General features: G+C 42.6%; 1 protein-coding gene and 1 pseudogene across 1 annotated transcript in view; both read left to right on the forward strand.

Annotated features, from left to right (window-relative positions):
• The window catches only part of LOC114696911 (guanine nucleotide-binding protein G(q) subunit alpha), a 244,237-nt gene that overhangs the window by 203,173 nt on the left and 20,567 nt on the right, over positions 1-20,497 (forward strand). The gene's annotated exons all lie outside the window — the stretch shown is intronic.
• LOC114696912 lies at positions 15,104-16,513 on the forward strand (annotated as a pseudogene).

The raw sequence follows: 20,497 nt of genomic DNA on the forward strand, positions 1-20,497 counted from the left end.
AGTACACATTTTATGTCCATTAAATATGTTGTGTCTATAAAGAACTACATGTTGTGATTTAATGGCAATCAGTTTGCCATTTGTAAATTTGCAAAATAGCAAGAAGGTCAATTCTCTAAATAAGTAGTCACCTAAGTCTAGTACCACAGCCAGATCCTTTGTTTCTCTGGTCATTACAGATTTCACCTGTTGTTACAATAGAAATCTGATCTGTTGGTTGGTTGGTTGGTTGAAATAAAAGTATTTCAGTGGCATTTTTTATCAGACATCATCAAATTTATACCAGGAATTTGTCATTCAGTATGTAAGTATTCACTGTAAAAGCATGGCCCAGTTCCTTTGGTTCATAAGGTGATATATTATGCCACAGATTAAAATAATAAATCTGTGTCCCAGTTAGCTTTCTATTGCTATGACAAACACCATGACTAACAGCAACTTGGGGAGGAAAGGGTTTATCTCATGTTACCGTTTTTTTTTTTTTTTGTCCATCATGAGAGGGAGTTGGGGCAGGACCATGGAGGCCGGAGCTGAAGCAGAGACCCTGGACATGTGCTGCTTACTGACTTGTTCTCCATGGTTTGCTCAGCTTGCTGTCTTGTACCACTGAAAACCACCAGCCTAGGGGTGGCATCACCCACAGTGAGCTGTGCCCTCCCACATCAGTCATTAATCAAAAAATGCCTCGAGATCGATCTGAAGAAGGCATTTTTTCCAGTTGAAATGCCCTTTTCCCAGATGCCAGAGCTTGTGTCATCTTGACAAACAGTCTGCACAAGTTGTTGTTTCCCTGTTAGAACTCAATTCTGTGAGGTTAGTCACACCCACTTTGGAGCTTTTTCTCAGGCCTTCATCAAGCCTGATTGTGGCATTGGAGCTGATCGTAAAGCATAACAAGAAAGTGCTACCCATAACCGGCACCCTGAATTGGCGCACAGTCCCAGACACGTGTTCACATGGGAGTGATCTATTTTATTTTCAACTGTAGTAAAACACGCAGATGTCATTGTTTCCAACTTCTTAAACCGTTAAGGTAATTCAGAACTGCAGAATTCTAGTTTCTGAAACTTCTTGGTTTGGGGTGAGACAAAACAAGAATAAACTTCCAACAGTTTGTTCTTGGTTTTAAAGTGTGATGCTCCTAACTTTAATTCAAAGCAGACATGACTGCTTTGGTATATATTTGTGGGAGAAATCTGGGAGTGAAGACTTTTCTTTCTGTCCTGTGGAACTGTGGAAAATGTACTATAGATAACAAGCAATGCAGTCTGCAATATTGTAGAGGCTCAGAAGCTGATTTGTTCAGTAAAGTACATGAAGACCTCAGTTCAAGTCCCCAGAACCCATATAAAAAGATGGACATGGTGGCACATACTTGTAATCCCAATTCTGGGACGGTAGATACAGGCACATCCCTGGAGCTAGCCAGCCATCCGAGGCCGTTTGGCAGACTCCAGGCCTGTGAGAGAACCTACACACCTCCTCCACCCCCAAAAGGTAGACGTCACCTAAGGAATGACACCTACCCTCCAAATGCAGGAGTGCACATGGATACAGGGACACACGGAGAAATGTCCCAGGTTATTCCTTTTGCTTGTGTTTTAGTTATTTGCAAATGTTGTATATTAGTCTCTGTAATTTTACACAGATCTGCTTTTGTCTGTTCAGATTCTCAGCTTTCCTATTGTTTGGAGAATGAATGTCTTTCTCCTTTGTCTCCAAATAAGGAAATAAGCATGGACTAGACAGACCAAGGTTGTCGTACTGCACTGATTTCTGACTCTCTTTTCTCTCGTATTTTCCCTGTGGTAACATACCAGCATGCAGCCAACTATTCTGCTGTAATCCTTTCATGGACACATTATTTCAGAGCCCCTAAAAGCCCAGAACAGGAAGATAGCCAGGATGTATCACTGTGTGTTCAAACTCGGCTGTCGGTCTTTGTTTCTCTAGCTTTCTGGTCCATGACTGAGCATTCACACCAAGGCACCTTCTCCACATCTCTTCTTAATGTGTACATCTAACTGATTGGTCATGAGAGTTATTTCATATTGTTTTGTTTTGCTTTGTTTTGTTTTTGGTATCAAGGTACTCCCCCTACACCCAACCCAGGCCTTCCTTGGATTAAGATGGCTTTCCAAGCATTGGTTCTCGTAGACATCTGTCCTTCAAGCTGAGCCTGGAATTGAGAGTTGATAAGTAAAAAGGCAGAGTAGCCATTTTTAATATAGTTGTATTCATACCTCTTTAAAAACTGCTAAGCTGTTACCTGTGTATTAGGGTAAGGATTATGGTCCTGGCCAGTATACCCTATCTGAGTTTGCAGCACAGAGAAAGAGCTGTCATTGCTAAGAGCATGGAAGCAAAGTGAAAATTCTTCATTCAGGGTGTGGAAATATTTCCCCTGGACCTCTGAGTTCTTATTACATTCAGAGATAATAGTGGGCAAACACAGGACGTTCCTCAACAGTTCAGAATGTCTATGTTCACTGGGTTTATACTCTTAAACAGTCTGGGATTTACATTTGGTTTGCATATACTTCTTTAGGTGCGTGCGTGTGTGCATGTTTGTAACGTAGCTCTCAAGGTTTGAAACTGAAATCTGAACATACGTTTTTTGGTTTGTTTTTTTTTTTTTTCTGCTCTGAAAATTTTGAGCAGGCTTTTGGCAATTTTCTTCAGATGACACTTAGCTTTGTGGGAAATATTGACTAAATACTGACTATTAAAAAGAAAAACATCCTAATTTTAGAGGGAAGACTTATAGGAAACTTAGTATTAAAAGTATGAACTTAGATGGACATAGCTGGTCTCTGATCACAAATTGGATTGGTTTTAACCCTTTTATTGTTTCTTAATCAGATCATAGGCTTGGTTCACTTAGCTTGATTCATGGCCTGATTAACAAGGACATTCCTGAAAGATGCTTCACTTCTGGTGTCGATTTTTCATTCATTGTTCATTTTCAGTCACTTGTCTATTGTGTATCCTCATTCTCCACCCCTTCAACTTCTCAGTTTTTCTGTTTCCTCATTATTGTCCTCCTCTTCTATTTCAGGTCTCCAAGCTTCTCTCGTGTTGGTTGGTTGGTTGGTTTTTCTTTTTAGGCAGAACCCGGGGCCTTACACAAGCTAGCATTCTGCCACTAAGCAGCACCTCCAGCCCTTAGGAAGACGTTTCAGACCACTATTTATATGACCTTGAACCAGAAGCCTAGACCTGTGCTAATAAGAGTATTAAACATAAGCCTATCTGCCATTTCTCCACTCATTTATTTTGCTTATTTACTTGTAAAATATATACACATATACAGACTACAAAGATCACTGTGTAGATCAGGTGGCCTCTAGCTAATGGTGATCCTCCTGCCTCCTGAATGTTCCACCACACCTAGCTAAGAATGTCGTTTTTATAAAGGAAGGGAAAAAGAACATCTTTGTTGCTTGTCGTGCTGGGCATGTACCCAGTGGTTGAGCACCTGTCTGCTGATGCAGGTATGGCTGTGGCTTCAAGCTCTGCTGCCAAGAGAAAAAGTCGTTGCAGGATATGAAGCATACTTTTGTAATTTTGTTTATTCAAGAAAGGTCTTGCACCTTCACATTGCCAGGCTTATTTCATAGGTCACAGAATTCTACTCTGAGGGTTTTTTCCTCTGTAAAGACCGTATTTTTTTCTTGTGCTCTTTTGTTTGTTTGGGTTTAGTAGTTTCTGAGGAGATTTGAGGTGTAATTTTTATCTTTGGTTCCAATTAGGTAAGGTTTTCTTCCTCTTTATCTCTGATTATCTGAAATTTAAATAGAATGTGCTAGGTGTAGTTATGAGGGCCAAGCATGGTCGTTTATCATACTTCATTTTGTACTTTTGTGTCTGACATTTGAGGAAATTCCTCACTCATTGGAATTTCTCTCTCATTATTTCTTCAAGTATTTCTCCTATTCCTTTTTTTCTTATCTCTTTGGTATTCCTCTTACATGTATATTATAACTTTCGTTGTTCCTTCCACAAGGCAAGATGACTGCTTGTATAAACTATTGTCATATCACATAATGACATTTTGTCACTGAAAACTGAACATACAATATTCCAATACTATTGTTAATGGTGCTGAAAGGTTCTTGTCCCTAATATTTTTCTGTGTTTAGATATACAAATAGTTACCATGCTGTTACAGCTGCCCATGGTCTGCAGTTACATACTGGGTTTATAGTCTCAGAGCTGTGCTGTACCCCACACTGTGGGTATGTGGCAGACTGTACCATCTAGGTTCATGAAAGTACACAGTGATGTTCACACAACACAGAAATTACCTAGCAAGACAATTCTCAAACTGCATTTCCTCTACTCTTTGTCCACATGGAAGGCTGGTTTTTCATCCTCTGTCCCAGACTGATTAGGTTCTGATAAAGCCCAGTAGTTCTAAGTTCTGATGATTTATTTCTCAAGAACACCTGAGGTATTTTATAATTTTTCCCTGTCGTCTCCTAAACACAAAGGTTCTCAACCCTGATTGCAGGTGTTTTTTATACAGAATTGATATACATGATGTGTATTATAGATGTATATAAGTGACTGAAGATTTAATTGAATTTATTAGCAGGGACTATCTCTGAGTGAGTATCTGATTTTATGTGTTTCATTTTACACATTCACATTTATAATTGCCCATAAAAATATGCTGTATAGATTAACTGTGTGATTGAAATTTTTAAATTGAAATATTTTTAGTAACCAGTTAAAATACTAAATAAAAATAACTCTTTTAGGCTATTTTGAGGTTTTTCTAATTGTTTTCAACAAGAAAAAATGGAGCTACACATGAATGTTGAAATTAATACAGTCTAGTCGAAACTTAGTAACAGTAGAAAACATTTTCCATCAGTATATTGAAACGTCTTCAAAACTGAGACACCTTAAAAATAATGAGGCTAAGGGGTCGGTAGTGGCTCACGCCTTTAATCCCAGGACTCAAGAGGCAGAGGCAGGTGGCTGTCTGAGTTCGAAGCCAGCCTGGTTTACAAAACGAGTTCCAGGACAGCCAAGACTGTCACACAAAGAAACCCTGTCGTGAAAAAACAAAAAAAATAAAATAAAATAAAAATGGGGGTTGGAGAGATAGCTCAGCAGTTAAGAGCACTGACTGCTTTCTAGAAAACTTGGGTTCAGTTTCAATCACCCATGGTGGTCACAACTATGGTTGTCTGTAACTCTAGTCTCAGGGAATCCAGTACTTTTTGTGGCCTTCAACGACACTGCACATATGTGGTGCACAGACATATGCAGGCAAAACACTCTACACATATAAATAAATGAATAAATAAAATGATGCAAACCTCAAACCCACCCCCAGTGACACACATCCTCCAATCATAGTCCTTCCAAACAGGTCCACTCCTTGGTGACCAAGCATTCAAACACATGAGCCTATGGGGGCCATTCTTATTCAAACCACCACAGCTTGTGGTTTTTCAAAATGTAGGTCTTAACACATTGAGTGAGATGGAAACCCTTCTAGGGTTGTAAGTTCTGTGTGTTGAATCTTGAACAGTATCTGTAAGAACGGGAAATGGAATAGATTTAAACGCAACCAAGTTGCAAGTGCCAATGATTATTATACTCAGAAGAATTACTCGTTTATGAAACTTCTACTTTGGGATAGGTGGGTGGATTGGTTGGTTGGTTGGTTGGTTGGTTGGTTAAGACAGGGTCTCATGCAAGCTAGGCTAACCTCAAAGTCATACATAGCCAAGGATGTCCTTGAGTGAATTCCCAATCCCACCTCTACTTCCCAAGGGCCAAGAATACAGGCATACACCACTATGCAAGTCCCATTATACAGTGTGTGCGTGGAGGGGGGGTGTACACAGGGTCAGGGGAAGGTGATTTGCTTGTTGCTCAGACTGCTCTCTCCTCTGTTTCAGTAAAGGTAATGGGAGAAAGAGGGAATATGCAACCTTGTTAGTTACAAGTACATCATTCAATCTTTGTTCAACTTAGTTTTAGGTGATGCTCCTTTATTTTGCTGTCTTTAAAATTGCATTAACCATGTACTTCCTGGTTAATGTACACCATGTTAATACATGCTGTAGTTTGCAACTGATCTGGTATGCTCAGTGAGAACATTCAGAAATTGTCATTGGGCCATGGTAGTCCTGACTGGTAGCTTAATATATACCCCATTTCCACCATCCCCTCACTGCCTCCACATCCCTTAAATAGCTTGCTGACAAAAGGCAGCACAGAACCCAAGCGCTTCCAACATAATGCCCATCTGTGCCTTCTCTTCCTGTCATTATAGCTCTGCCCATTGAGCTGAGATGATGATTTCATATGCCTACCCCAAACCTGCAGCTTAGAAAGTATGAAGAGCTGGATTTGAGATGGCCTGTTTTATCTGTTTGGTGACTGAATGGCCTGTGCTCAGAGTCATTTTGCAGAGACAAACACAAGTAACCCTCTTCCTTTGTTCCCTTTTAATTCAGTGTTCAGGAAAGTGACCAGAGGCCCTGGTGCTGCTGTGGTTTTCCCACAGGGGGTGGGGCTGGGGTGCTGCTCAAGGCCTTGCTCTAGACTAGTCAGACCAAGGAAAACTTGAAATGTTGGCACCTCTGGCTAAAAGATGCATGGTTTGGAATTTCAGAAGCCAGGTCACACTGAAGTAGAGCTGCTTCCAGGAGGAGGGACGGAAATGAAACACCGCCCAAGCTTATTGGTGGACTTAAGACAGGCTCTGGCTTGACTGGACTTGACTGACTCCTGTCCCAGTTTTGCCTGGGTTTGTGTTTGGGGCAGCTTGCAGCGGGAAGTGACACCTTTGCCTGCCCTCCACAAACCCTCAAGGTGTTGGGCACATAATTAGTGAGCTCCTGTGGTGATATGTTGTGTCCCCCAATATACTGTGCACCCTAGTAAAGCTTGTCTGAGGATCAGAGGGAAAAGCCAGCCATTATATTAAACACGGAAGTCAGGCAATGGTAGCACACACCTTTTATCCTAGCATTCCGGAGGCAGAGATCCATCCAGATCTCTGTGACTTCAAGGCCACACTAGAAACAGAGTCAGGCATGGTGACACATGCCTTTAATCCCAGCATAACCATAGAGGTCTGGAGGTCTGTACAGACAGACAGGAAGTGATGTAGCTGGGCAGAGAGAGGAAGTGGGATACAGAACAGAAAGGCATATAGGCATGAGTATACAGGAATTAGGTCTTTTTGGCTGAGGATTTCCAAGTAGTAAGAATGTGGCTTGCTTCTTTCTGTTTTTCTGATCTCTCAGTTTTTACCCCAGTATCTGGCTCCAGGTTTTTAGTTAATAAGACCTTTTAAGATTCACGTTACAAACTATTGTGTGACTGGATAAATCATTCTTTTCGCTGTTAGCCATTAAATAAGTCCCAGTCATTAGATGCTGTCTCTTCATTCAAACAATGAATGCCTTCTTAAAAAGCTAAAGCTAAGTTCTAAAGCTAAACTTTGTTTAAAAATTCACACAGAAACTTTAAAGCCCTCAGGTTAATTTTAAGTTCTTAATATTCAGACCATATGCCACATTCTAAAACTAACATGGAATATCTTAACATTTGCTGTGACTGCCCTGTCTCCTTCAGTGGTGGGCATCTTTATGAGCAAAAGCCGGCACTTATTGGTGTTCAATAAAACCCAGCCACACTGCCCCCTTAGACAGCACCCTGCCTGTCTATCTTTTATTCTGACAAGGATAGTTCTTCCTGGAGTTGTTACACCCTGTGTTCTCTTTTGGTGACTCTTTGAGTAGGGTAGGGATCAGGCACCTTTTCTGGGCTTCCCACCTGGAACATGTATACTCCACAGTCCAGAGTGGAGTTAGCAGAGTCGGAGTTTCCTCTTTCTAGCACATGACTTCACTCTCACCCTTTCTAGCATGTTCGGCAGCTACGTTGCTGAACTGCTCAGTCTCAATGCTGGTCTGACAGAACTCAGGGAGCAGAAGGTTGGTTCCTCTCTGGAGCATGGGTCCTGGACACACATCACTGACAGGAAGAAGGCACCCATGGCTGCTATTTTCATTGCTGTTGCTACTGTAAGTGGGAAATCCACTGAAGGTTTACCATCCAGTAAGAAACTCCACTCAGAGCTTCACTAGACTAAGTAAGAATATTTTGCCACGTCTTATGATGCCAGTACCAGCCTAAGACCAGCTGGTCACTAAAGATACAAGGCCTCCAGATGATCCTTTGGCTTATGGCTGTCAAAGTGGTTTAAAAGCTGAAGGAGAACCCGTAGAACAAATTCCTAGCCTGCAAGTCTATAGATGAGCTTCTTCAGAACACTTTACTCAGAATAAAAGGATACCTCACAGAAATAGCGTTCTGTTGGTTTAAGGGCCATCGGTGTTAGCCCGTGGCTGTGGCTCAGAGAAACTAGAGGTGTCACACTGCTGGTGGCAGCAGAAGAAAGCCTCTGTCACTGTGGGTGCAGGTCCCAAGCCCGGTGTAGGTTCCAGAAGCTGTTGTTGGTTAACAGGCCAAGGGGAAGACTTTTCTGGCATTGAGTTGATCATGGTGTAAGAAGGCTCCAGGGTTTCCTATTTGTTGAGCATTGGCCCTGGTCCAGGCACAGGAGCATCAATATGGATCTCCTAGCTTGGGGCTGCTTCACAGTAGAGAAGTTTGAGCCTTGAAGACCTTAGGGCTTTCCTTAATTATTCAGTGTTTATTTTCTATTAACAATGCAGAAAAAGTGCCTCAAATTCTAAAGGGGCAGTTGTAAGCAGTAGTTACTTCATAAATGGAAAACCCCAGAACAACTACCATCTACTGTTCGGGCCTGTTTATTCAGCTGTATTTGGGTTATAGTTAAGGTTCACTCTGTAACTAAACACATGAAATACTCAGAAAGGATGGTCAGTGGCACATCATTGATGTTACATAAATGATTATTATAATGTGATGATAGTAATTCTTGATCCAGGAAGATAAAAACATAGTCTCCTTTAAAAGTTTGCTATTTATCCAGAGCCCAAGCACAAAAGCTCCATGTTCAAAGCATTAATACTCAATGAATTCCCCACATGCAGGAATTCTCTCCAAGGTCCCATGCAGGAGGGCAGATGGTAGTGGGTAGGCTGTATGACTTCAAGATTTAACTATCTTGATTAAGTATTAGGCTAGGCTAAAATAGAAATGAAAACAGACCACTTTAACATAGAAATTGTTCCTACACTTTTAGGCAACTTTGTCATTGCCTAAAACAGTAAAGAAATACTTCTCTTGAGATGTCAGTATTCTCATCCCATTTTACCAGGCTGCACTACAAGCCTCATGGAGAAATCTAAAAAATAAATTTTGAGCATTTAACTTTATATAAGATGTAGGAGAACAGAGAGCATTTGGAAAAGGAAGGCATTGGGAAGTACTTACTGTAACAAAATGGCTGAGTTACTCTTGGTTGGTGAACAGGCCTTTTGTAGACTCTCAGAGGGACTCCATGAGTAACTTGCTGCATATAGTAGCAAAGTGCACTTGCTGGAAGCAGTAATTCTTTTCAAGAGGATTGTGTCTCCCTATGTATGATATCTCCAGGTGTTACTTGTGTAGATACACTTGTGCTGCTACTGATGTCCAAAGAGCAATTTATAACCACCCCGGCATCTGAACCCCTTACACCCATACCCACAGCCACCAGGCTGGGCATTTGTGTGGTGATATATTGTGTCCCCCAATATACTATGCACCCTAATAAAGCTTATCTGAGGATCAGAGGGAAAAGTCAGCCACTATATTAAACATAGAAGTCAGGCAATAGTAGTACACGCCTTTTATCCTAGCATTCCAGAGGCAGAGATCCACCTTGATCTCTGTGAGTTCAAGGCCACACTGGGGAACAGAATCAGGCATGGTGACACATGCCTTTAATCCCAGCACTAACCATAGAGGTCTGGAGGTCTGTATAGACAGACAGGAAGTAATATAGCTGGGCAGAGAGAGGAAGTGAGATGCAGAACAGAAAGTCATGTAAGGCATGGATATACAGGAAGTAGGTCTCTTTGGCTGAGAATTTCCAAGTGATAAGAATGTGACTGGATTTTTTTTTTCCTGCTTTTCTGATCTCAGTTTTTACCCCAATATCTGGCTCTGAGTTTTTAATTAATAAGACCTTTTAAGATTCGTCTTATACATTTGCATAAGAAATAAGCACATTTCTCTCATCTAGGTCAGACTCAAAGGAAGGCAGACCCCACCCCACACATTGTGTCCATTATTATTTAAAAACCACAAAGGACAACAGTGTTATTTACTTTCTCCTGGCTTCTTATAAATAGACATACCCCTTTGAGGGCACCTCAGTAGTTACCAAGAGCAATCCACTCTTTGGAGTTCTGTGTCTTATTAACTAATGGTATATGTGAGTTAGAAAACACTGAGACAAGCAGGTAAGGGTTACATAAAAGAGCTGCAGGGGAACAAAGAGCTTTGGATAGAAGATGACACCCAGCATCAGCCTCTGGCTTCTATACACATTTGCACATACCTCATACAAGCACATACACACATACACAAGTTTAGAAAAAGGCATACTTTAGAAACTTCTACTTAACACTGATAAATATCTTTACAGTTCTCACAAATGAAATTTGCTCCTTTGTCCACCTAGAAGTGTAGTGTGTCGTTCAGAAGTACTGTTAACATTTACATTGCTGTGCAGCTGTTACCACCACTGGCTAGAACTTCTTCATTTTCCCAAACTGAATCCCCACAAGCAGAACCAATAGATTCACATTTCCTCTTTATGAAGGTAACTATCCTGGGTTTCTCTGATAAATGGAATCATGCAGTATTGCTTTTCTGACTAGCTTATTTTACTTTACAGTTTGTTCACGATTCGTGATGTACTGTGTATGCATTCATGTGCCCATGTACATCTCACTCCTGTTTGAAACTGAGTCTTATTCCATTGTGTGAATGCATCAGTTTTCTTCATCCGCCACTGAGGACTTCAGTGGCTTCCTTCCTTAACCTCCTACTTTGAGCTCAGTTGACTTTTGAGTTCCTATTTTCAGTTCTTTTCAGATCCAGGAGTAGAACTACTGGATCTATATAGTAATTCTGGTTTTTATTTATTAAGAAACTACTATAATGTCTCCATAGCAACTGTATCATTTTTATGTTCCACTGGTATGAATCTTCACCTTCCTCTACATTCTTGCCACCCTTACTAGTTACTAGTTTCTTTTTTTTTTTAATGATAAGCCATTATTAATGAGTGAGAAGTTGTATCATGTTATCTTGAATTCCCCTGATCAGTTAGTTATATTGAGCTTTTTTTTTTTTATGTGCTTGTGCAAGTTCTTTGCCCATTTTTAATTAGGTAGGGGTTTTGTTGTTGTTGTTGTTGTAGGAACTTTCCTTAAGTTCTAGTTATTAATGCTTAATAGATACAAATATTTCTCACCTTTCAAAGATACAATTTTTAAGTCACTGTTTTTACAGGGCAGCAGTTAATAGACTTAATAGCCCTTGGTCACAGTAAAGTGATTTTCATATGAAGTGAGGAGAATGAGCGGGTCCTTTGACCTTTGGGATTTGCTTCTTTGTAAAAAGAAACGTTTTTTTTTACTACTTGGCCATTATTTAGGTTACCCAAATGTCCACTAGGTGGTGCTCTAACTACACGTCAAATGTTTTCATAAAGCTGAAGATAAGTTACCAAGTTGTTCCAATTTAAAAAAAAAAAAAAATTGAATCAAACAGAAAAGCCATTATTTAATTCGGACAGAGTCATCACCCCTGCAGAATACTTGGTGTAGAAATTGTCCCTAAGGTTGTGAGCCACTGTTTTCCATCTTCCTGCTGCTGATAGTCGTCGGTTCAGGGTTTCATTCCATTCTGACACGTGCTCTCACGCCTCGAGAGTCCGGAGGGCACTGGTGGCTCTGCCGGTGTGGCTTTGTCCTTTGAGAAAGGAAGCCGCACATATATACGTGCAGGCTGCTTGCTCATGTGGGGCTCTTTTGAGAGAGCCTCAGATACAGAGTAGGAAACCAGATTTCTAGTAATTTTCCCATTTATCTCTGGTAAGTCACTTAATTTCTGTGACTTGTTTATCTTTGAAAGAAGATGGACACATTAAATATAAATTCTTGCCTGAAAGCTTAAAACTTGCGTACTCGGCCTATTTTTTTTTTTTTTTTTTTTTTTTTTTTTTTTTTTTTTTTTGAGCACCCTCTTTTTCCCTTTTTTGATCATAAAATAGATGGGAACTCACATTATTGCTCATGGCATGAGATGAAGTTGACATATCAAGTCGCTTGTTTAGAAACTTTGCGACTTTCACTGGTATGTCAGCATTAAACATTTCCAGTCATCTATAAGCCTTCAACAACAACAAGAATAAAAACCGCCAGGCGTGGTGGCGCACGCCTTTAATCCCAGCACTCGGAGGCAGAGGCAGGCGGATCTCTGTGAGTTCGAGGCCAGCTGGCTACCAGTGAGCTCAGAAAGGCACAAAGCTACACAGAGAAACCCTGTCTCGAAAAAAAAAAAAAAAAAAAAAAAAAAAAAAAAAAAAGAATAAAAACCAGCCAACAAAAATGCACTTGTTTTAGGGTGACCTGTTGCAGAAAGGACAGAAATAGCACATCTGTGGAATATTTGTGTAGGCATCCCAAAGCAGCTCATCCTGCTCGTCACTTACTGCCTTTTACACGGTTCCCACCCAGCTCCCCTGGGTCAGCTGCCACCGTTTCCAGAGTTCTTCATTTCAGCCTCTAGATCTGTTTGTGGATCATAACTCAGGCCTGCTCGGTTTTTATTTGCTTTGTAATGCATGTAAATGCCATCTCTTCATGTTTGGTCTGTTCTGGTATAGTAATCTCTTGCCAAACTGAGAGCCACCTTCCTCGAGAGTGTGTCAGTTGGCACAGCCACATGCGGTAAGGCGACTGTCTTACGGGAGAGGAGTTGGGGAAGAGGCACTAAGGGATGCGTGAGTATGCTGTTAACACAGTACATGGCCATTAAGAAAGACAAAGGCAGGCCAAAGCCCCACCCCCCTTTCCTACGCTCCCAAACTCAGCACGAACATTGCAGTCAGCTCGCTGCTCATGCTCTCTTACCCCGGCTCAGCCAGTGCCTCTGACACTCACTCACTCACCGTTTCTTCATTTCGTTCCTCTGATAGCAACAAAATGCCTGTGCTCTAGTCTGACCTCTGCAGGTTATCCCGGGGCTAAGGGCATGGCTTCCTGGGACGTGCATTGAAAAAGGGGGAGCGTGCATGAGTCCAGTCAGCTTACTGTGGACTAGCTCTGCCACATGATATGGTCTCTGGTAAGCAGAATGGCCATGCCAGCCACAGATGTTAATAATGGCAAGGGAACAGAACTGAGCTTGAGATTTTCAATGTTTGGCGTAGAAGTAGACATTTTAAAGCCATCTAAAGAAGAAAACAAATAAGTAAAAGTTAAAGCCCTGTTTCTTGTGCTTGTGAAGATTGGCCCTCGCCTATTGAAAGAGAGGGTAACATTCTTCCAATGTGATGGTGCTTAGGAGTCCTAACTCTTAGGTTCCATTTCACAGGATCAGTGTTATGGCAAGTCTTTGTTTCCCAAAGTCTGCTCAACTCAGGCTGATACCCGAGTTTGTAGGTATCGTACACCTTAGGCTTTAGCCCGATTGGTGAAGAAGGCAGATCTGTCAGCAAGCTGCCAGCAGAGAAGGGCAAGCTGTGGAGTAGCTTTGAGAAGGCCTGGTGAAAGCCAGCTGCAGGAAGTGGAGGCCTATGGGGTAGGATTGCAGAGGTCTCTTGGGAAGAAGAATCGGGATGAATCAGAGAGGAGTTCAGTTCCCTGTCTCACTTCACGGATAGGCAACCTTGAAGTTCAGAACTGTAGAGGGGAATGAGACCATCATCCCCTCCCCTCCCCTGAGCAAAATCGTCCTTAGAGAGTGTATCACTTGGGGAAGAAAGCTTGGCTGCTGTAACCATGAGTCCAAAATGGAGTTCTTTAAAGGGCTGGGGACTAGCTTCTCTTTTAAGGAAGCACTGGGGCTCAGCGGCACTTCCCTGAACCCTGCTCCCCATTCCCTAGGCCATGGCTGCATATGGCTCACCCTCCATTGGTTAAAAAACCACCAGTTGATCAGAAGCATCTTCAGAGTGTTTCCAAATGAAGTCTGGCTGGATCCATTATAGTGGCCCCACCACCTTTTAGCTGTGATTTTTCTTTATCTGAGTTATTTGCTATTATTTGTGGTGCAAAAATACTAAATAAAAATTTTGCTGGGCGGTGGTGGCGCACGCCTTTAGTCCCAGCACTCGGGAGGCAGAACCAGGAGTATCTCTGTGAGTTCGAGGCCAGCCTGGGCTGCCAAGTGAGTTCCAGGAAAGGCGCAAAGCTACACAGAGAAACCCTGTCTCGAAAAACAAAACAAACAAAAAAAAAATCATAAGTAGCAACTCATATGCTTTAGTTAGATGGTTGCCATAATTATTCCATTATACTGTTGTTTTTTTAAGTTACATATTAGCATTGTTACATATATGCAGGTTGAGTGCTCTTTATCCAAAGTGCTGGGGCTATTGGGGTCTTACATTTCAGGATTTTTAGACTTATCTGTTTGGGGTTTGTTTTCAGTTCTTTCTTAGATTTGTTTTATGTATGGGGGTATCTTTGCCTGCGTGGGTGTATGCACACGGTGTGTGTGCAGTGCCCTCAGTTCAGAAGAGTGTTGGATCCCCTGGTACTGGATGGTTGTAAGCCACCGCGTGGGTGCTAGGAATTGAACCTGGAGCTCTTCTGCAAGAGCAGCGGCATTTTTAACTGCTGAGCCAGCTCGCCACTCCCTGTTTGGGACTTTGTTGGCAGCGGTTATAATTTTTTTTCATTTTGTTGTTGCAGTGCTGGGGCTAACCCAGAGCTTGGGCCTGTGAGGCAATTGCTCTGCCACTGGGCTACTTCCTGGCACTTGGGGTTTGCTGGTACTTGTTCTTCAGGATTTTAAAATGTTTGCTTATCCATAAGATCCCTGGCAATAAGATCCTAATCTAATCATGAATTTTGTTTATTTTATATATATACTTAGCATAAAGGCAATTTTATGCAACATTTCTAGTGAGTTTTGATTGCAGTGTTTCACATGAGGTCACATGTGGAATTTTCCAATTATGTCACTACTCAGTGTTTCAGAGTTTAGATTATTTGGATCATTTCAGATTTCACATATTCAAATTAAGAACCATACAATTTCTGTGAAGGAGAAGTATCTATCTATGGGGTTTGTGTTGTATGAAGAGTAAGACATCCAAGGAACTTCTTAAAACATGCAGGTCTGTTATATATTGAGGGGTTAATGCACTTAGCCAGTGAATAGCCTTCCATAGAGGTTGATGAGAATGCTGCTCAAGCTGCTGTCTGTAAGTTTAGCTTTTCATAAACCTACACCCATACCATGTGTTTTCCATGTCTTTCCTTAAAGAGCTCTAGTGCCCCATCATTCAACTGGTCACTCCCAAGACCACATTGTATCTGCCCCTCAAAATCCTGTTAATTGATACATGGCTGGCAGCATGATTATGAAGGAGCACGGGAGCAGCTCAGCTGTACCTTTTTGCTTTTTATTGGGATCATTAAAAGAAAAGCATGGGAGCGCCCGGAGATCCCGTGTCTGTGTCTTGCTTCAACAGTGTTTGGACGGAGCAGACCCGGGGACTCCCTTTGTTAGCGTCCAGCCGCCTCCCAGTGTCTCCAGTCGCAGCCTCTGGGACTATCTCCGCGCCGCCGTCGGATCCCAGGACCAGCCAGCACCGTCTCTCCGCGGTCAGCTCCATACTGCACATCAGCCATGAGCTCCCAGGTCCATCAGAATTATACCACCGAAGTGGAGGCTGCCGTGAACCGCCTGGTCAACCTGGACCTGCGGGCCTCCTACACCTACCTCTCTCTGGGCTACTATTTTGACTGGGATGACGTGGCTCTGGAGGGTGTTGGCCACTTCTTCTGCGAATTGGCCTAGGAGAAGTGCGAGGGTGCCGAGCTGCTGCTCAAGATGCAGAATGATCTTGGAGGCCGCGCACTATTCCAGGATGTGCAGCAGCCATCTCAAGATGGGTAAATCCCAGGAGGCCATGGAAGCTGCCTTGGTCCTGGAGAAGAGCCTGAACCAGGCACTTTTGGATCTTCATGCCCTGGCTTCTGCTCCCACAGATCCTCACCTCTGTGACTTCTTGGAAAACCACTTCCTGGATGAGGAGGTGAAGCTCATCAAGAAGATGGGCAACCACCTGACCAACCTCCGCAGGGTGGCTGGGCCACAGCCAGCACAGACTGGTGTGCCCCCGCCATCTCTGGGCGAGTACCTCTTCAGAGAGGCTCACTCTCAAGCATGACTAGGAGGCGTCACCTTCCAAGGGGCTCCCTCCTCTGCTCTGGACCAGCCAGCCTCAGGACCTTCACCCAAACCTCTAGGCAGCTTTGTTAACTGCTCTAGAGCCCCTCCCAAGTCTCGGGACCAAGTGAAAATAAAGCATTTTGAAATAGTAAGAAAAAAAAGAAAGAAAGAAAAGAAAACCATGGTTAAAAATTGAGAGCATTTTGAATGTTAGGTGAGCTGATTTGTATGAAGCACCTTTTATTTTGTCAGGAGCTATGGCAGAGCATCCAGGAACTGTTGACTGCAATTTTGTCTGTCAAGTGTGGAGCTTCAGTGGATAGGACACCATCTCCATCCCTGAGAAGCTCCTGGTTCCCTCAGCAAGTGCCCTTGGCAGTAAAGCATTTCCATAGCAGTAAGGTCTATGTTGGGAAACTGCCAGGACCCAGGCTGACCCCCAGCAATGAGTGGGAATTGACAGCAGCAAGCTGCTAGCGTGTTCTCTAGTCATTCAGGTACATTGATGTTTCAGGAATGTCTGTGGTGCCTTCTGTCATTGACATTATACCACTTGCAAATGTGTGTCTGTCTGTCTGTCTCGGTGTATGTGTGTGTATGTGTGTTGGGGGAGAGGCCAGAAACCCTGGCCACACAGAAAAACAAGCATGTGCCTGAGCACTTGTGACTTCAAGATCTGGTAGTCACAACTACTCATTTATTTGTAAAAATCCTCAGTCAAAGCCACTAAATCTTCCCCTAGAAGAATGCAGACAGAGAAATCTGCCAAGATTTAAAATCACTTTTAATTTAAAGGAAAAACTGTGTGAGTTTGCGCAGTTACTTCAGAACTGCAAGGCCTGACGAGAGACAGTAGGTCTAACACAGCAAGGAAACGAAAAAGCCTTGGAGCAAGGGGGAGAACTTGAGTTCTAGTCTTGGCTTCACCAAAAACTCTTGTGAGTTTGGGAGCAAAATCTGCTCTGACCTCTGCTGGCTGCACATGGGTTTGCTGTGAACAGATTAGATCTAGACACACTGAGCCTTTTCAGCAAGCTCCACTCCTCAGTGCTTGAGTGGGAGCCGAAATCTCGTCCAGATCAATAGGCAGACCCTCTCAGTCTGGCAGTTGCATTTATTTAGCAAATATTTACTGAGTGTCTTCCTTCCTGCCCATGTAGGAATGAGCTCTTTAGTGCTTAGAAACCCTGAGGGACTCATCTGAATCTCCTCAGATCTTCTTTCCTTTTAATTGTAAATTTGAATGCTTTGGTCATTTTTATCAGGAGCCTTAGCTGTACCCTCACCCAGAGACCTCTTTACCATATTCTGATTAATGAGCTGCTTGACAGTCAGCTCCACACAGAAATACCTATTAGTCAAACTGATTGGCTTAGAAGTGATGCAGGGGATTGGATGTAAGTTTTTAGTGAGGCCTGCCCTCCTCCTTTGTGTGTTCTGAGATTTGGTGAAAGTCATTTTGACATGCAGTCTTGAGGAAGACATTTCCACTCTCTTTAGTAGATGAGTGTATCTCTCAGCCTGAACACATCTGCAGCCAGCATCTTTCGGGACATTGATTCCTCCTTTCTATTAATGTGTATATTTCCCTTGGCGGGGCACACTTTGTGATAGAGTGAATAGAATTTTACCTAGGTGATTTGGCTTTTGGTTGGTTGGTTGGTTGGAGGGTTTCTTTTGAAGCTCCTGTTTCTTGCTTCACTGCCTAGTTGTCTTGGCAACAGCTATCAACTTGAAATTACAGGAAGTAAAAGGTCCTGTTTATTGCCGAGAAGGAAAGCTGTTGTCTCAGACAGGGTCTACTGCTTGTGTCCACAGGGGGGCAGCATAGCTTTGCTGGCTGCCTCAGCTCAACCATCCCCCAAATGCCCTCCACCCCCATTATAAATCTTTGCCTGTCCCAGCTAACCACTTGCTTGGGTCTTTTCTTCACTGTGTTTTCTGAAACAAATACAGCTACCTTAAAAGACTGCATGTATGTTGCTTACATGTTCATTTTAGTAATTACATGCCAGACACATGTTGAGTTTTCATACAGGATTACTTGAGGCCTCACATCTTCAAGTAGAAAAGCCACACAATCCATCTATCTTAGTTACTTTTTTTTTAAATAGATTTTTTTTCATACAATATATTCTGAAATCGGTTTCTCTTCCCACAACTCCTCTCAAATCCTTCTCATCTACCTAATTCCACACCCTTTCTCTTTGTCTCATTAAAAAACAAACAGGTATCAGTAGTAATAACAAATATAAAAACAACCCAGAATAATACAAAACAAACAAATAGAAAAAAGAGCCAATAAAAAAAAGCACATGAAGCACATAGATACAGAGATGCACATTTGTGCACACAGAAATCCCATAAAAACACCAACACCAAAACCACGATATATAAGCAAAAGACTGTAAGGTTTAAAAGAAAGCCCACACAAAGCATTTGGAGACAGAAAACCTACAAAACACTGTTGAGTTCATTGGCCATCTCCTACTAGGCACGGGGCCTACCCTTAAAGTGTGATTTGTATACCCAGTAGCACTCCATCAGAGAGAACTAATTTTCCCTTTGCCGGTGGTTATCAATTAAAGGTGGCTTCTGGGTTAGAGTGGGCTTGTATCTACTTCCCCATCTCAAAGTTGGGACCTCATCTGACTTTGATCTGTGCAGGCCCTGTACGTGCTACCACAGCCCCTGTGAGTCTGTGCATCAATCCTGCTGTGCCTAGAAGGCCTTGTTTCCTTGGTGTCCTCCATTCCCTCTTGCTTGTACAGTCTCTCTACCTCTCTTCTACACAGTTCCCTGATCCCTGGGAGAGATTTGATGATGGCATCCCATTCAAGACTGAGTGTTGCAAGGTCTCTCACTCTCTGCACATTGTCCAGTTGTGGGTCTCAGTATTTGTTCCCATCTACCACAGAGGAAGCCTCTCTGATAATGGCTGAGCACTGATCTATGAATATAACAGAATGTCATTACTTTTCTTTTGCTGTGACCAAACAATATAGAAGGAAGGGTTTATTTTGCTTATGGTTCCAGAGAGTTAAGAGTTCGTCATGGTGGGGAGGTGTGGCAGCAAGCTGCAAACTTGTTGGCTAGCACAGAATCTGGGTGCTCACATTGGATCCACATGTGTGTTGGGGAAGTACTGGGAATGTTGGTGAATTTTAAAGCCTCAAAGCCACCCCCAGTGATACAGCTCCTCTAACAAAGCTACCTCTTATCCTTCCCAAGCAGTTCCATCAACTGGGGCCTGAGTATTCAAATATATGCATCTACAGGGCTATTCTCATCTAAACCACCACACCACCTAGGGCACTTCCTACTCTGTTGACATTATTGGCAGGGAAAATAGAAAACTAGCACATTTTATGGGCCACACCACACAAAGAACTAGGGAAGTCTTCCAGAATTAAGTGTTACCAGAAGTTTGGGGAAAGTCAGCTGTCACTGACCCCCATTGGGCTGACTGATACTTGAGATACCTCTGGCTCCCTCAGTCACCTTTGATCACTAGGAGGACCCCATTACCTGTACACGGGAGTTGCTCATAAAACCATTAAAGGAATGTGCTAAACAAGAAGAACTTGCAAAGCCAGAGCTCTGCCAGGGGTTCGACTCAGGCCACTGCTGAGTCACTCACAGGACTGCTGAGTCACTCGCTGTGCAGGTGAGAGCTGCAGCCCTCCTCCGCCATGCTACGACACCTCTGCGGTTATTGAGATAGATGTCCATTTCAACCTTCTGAAAATGTGCATTCACTCAACAACAACAACAACAACAAAAAACACTTGTTCACTCCACCACAAGGTTAGTGTTTGGGTGTTGGGAGATATAAGTTAGAGAACTGACTTACACTCCTAGAAACTGCCTCGAGGTTAATGGGCAGTCACAGTTGAGATTTCAGAGGAAGGGTGAATTGTTTTTCCAGTTTGCTGACTAGGAAGGCATCAAGAAAGATAAAGACAATAAAGGAAATTACACTCTCAGGTAGAATAAGGCTGATGGGATCAGTTTTTGTATGGCCTCTTGGAAATGACCGTGACTTACTCACAGTTTCTTTATCTAAAGATGAGCATGAAAATGACCACTGACAACGGCAGTTGTATTAGAATCCAGAACCCTCTTTATACTT

Source organism: Peromyscus leucopus, chromosome 1 (assembly GCF_004664715.2).
Source record: "Peromyscus leucopus breed LL Stock chromosome 1, UCI_PerLeu_2.1, whole genome shotgun sequence".
NCBI lineage: Eukaryota > Metazoa > Chordata > Mammalia > Rodentia > Cricetidae > Peromyscus > Peromyscus leucopus.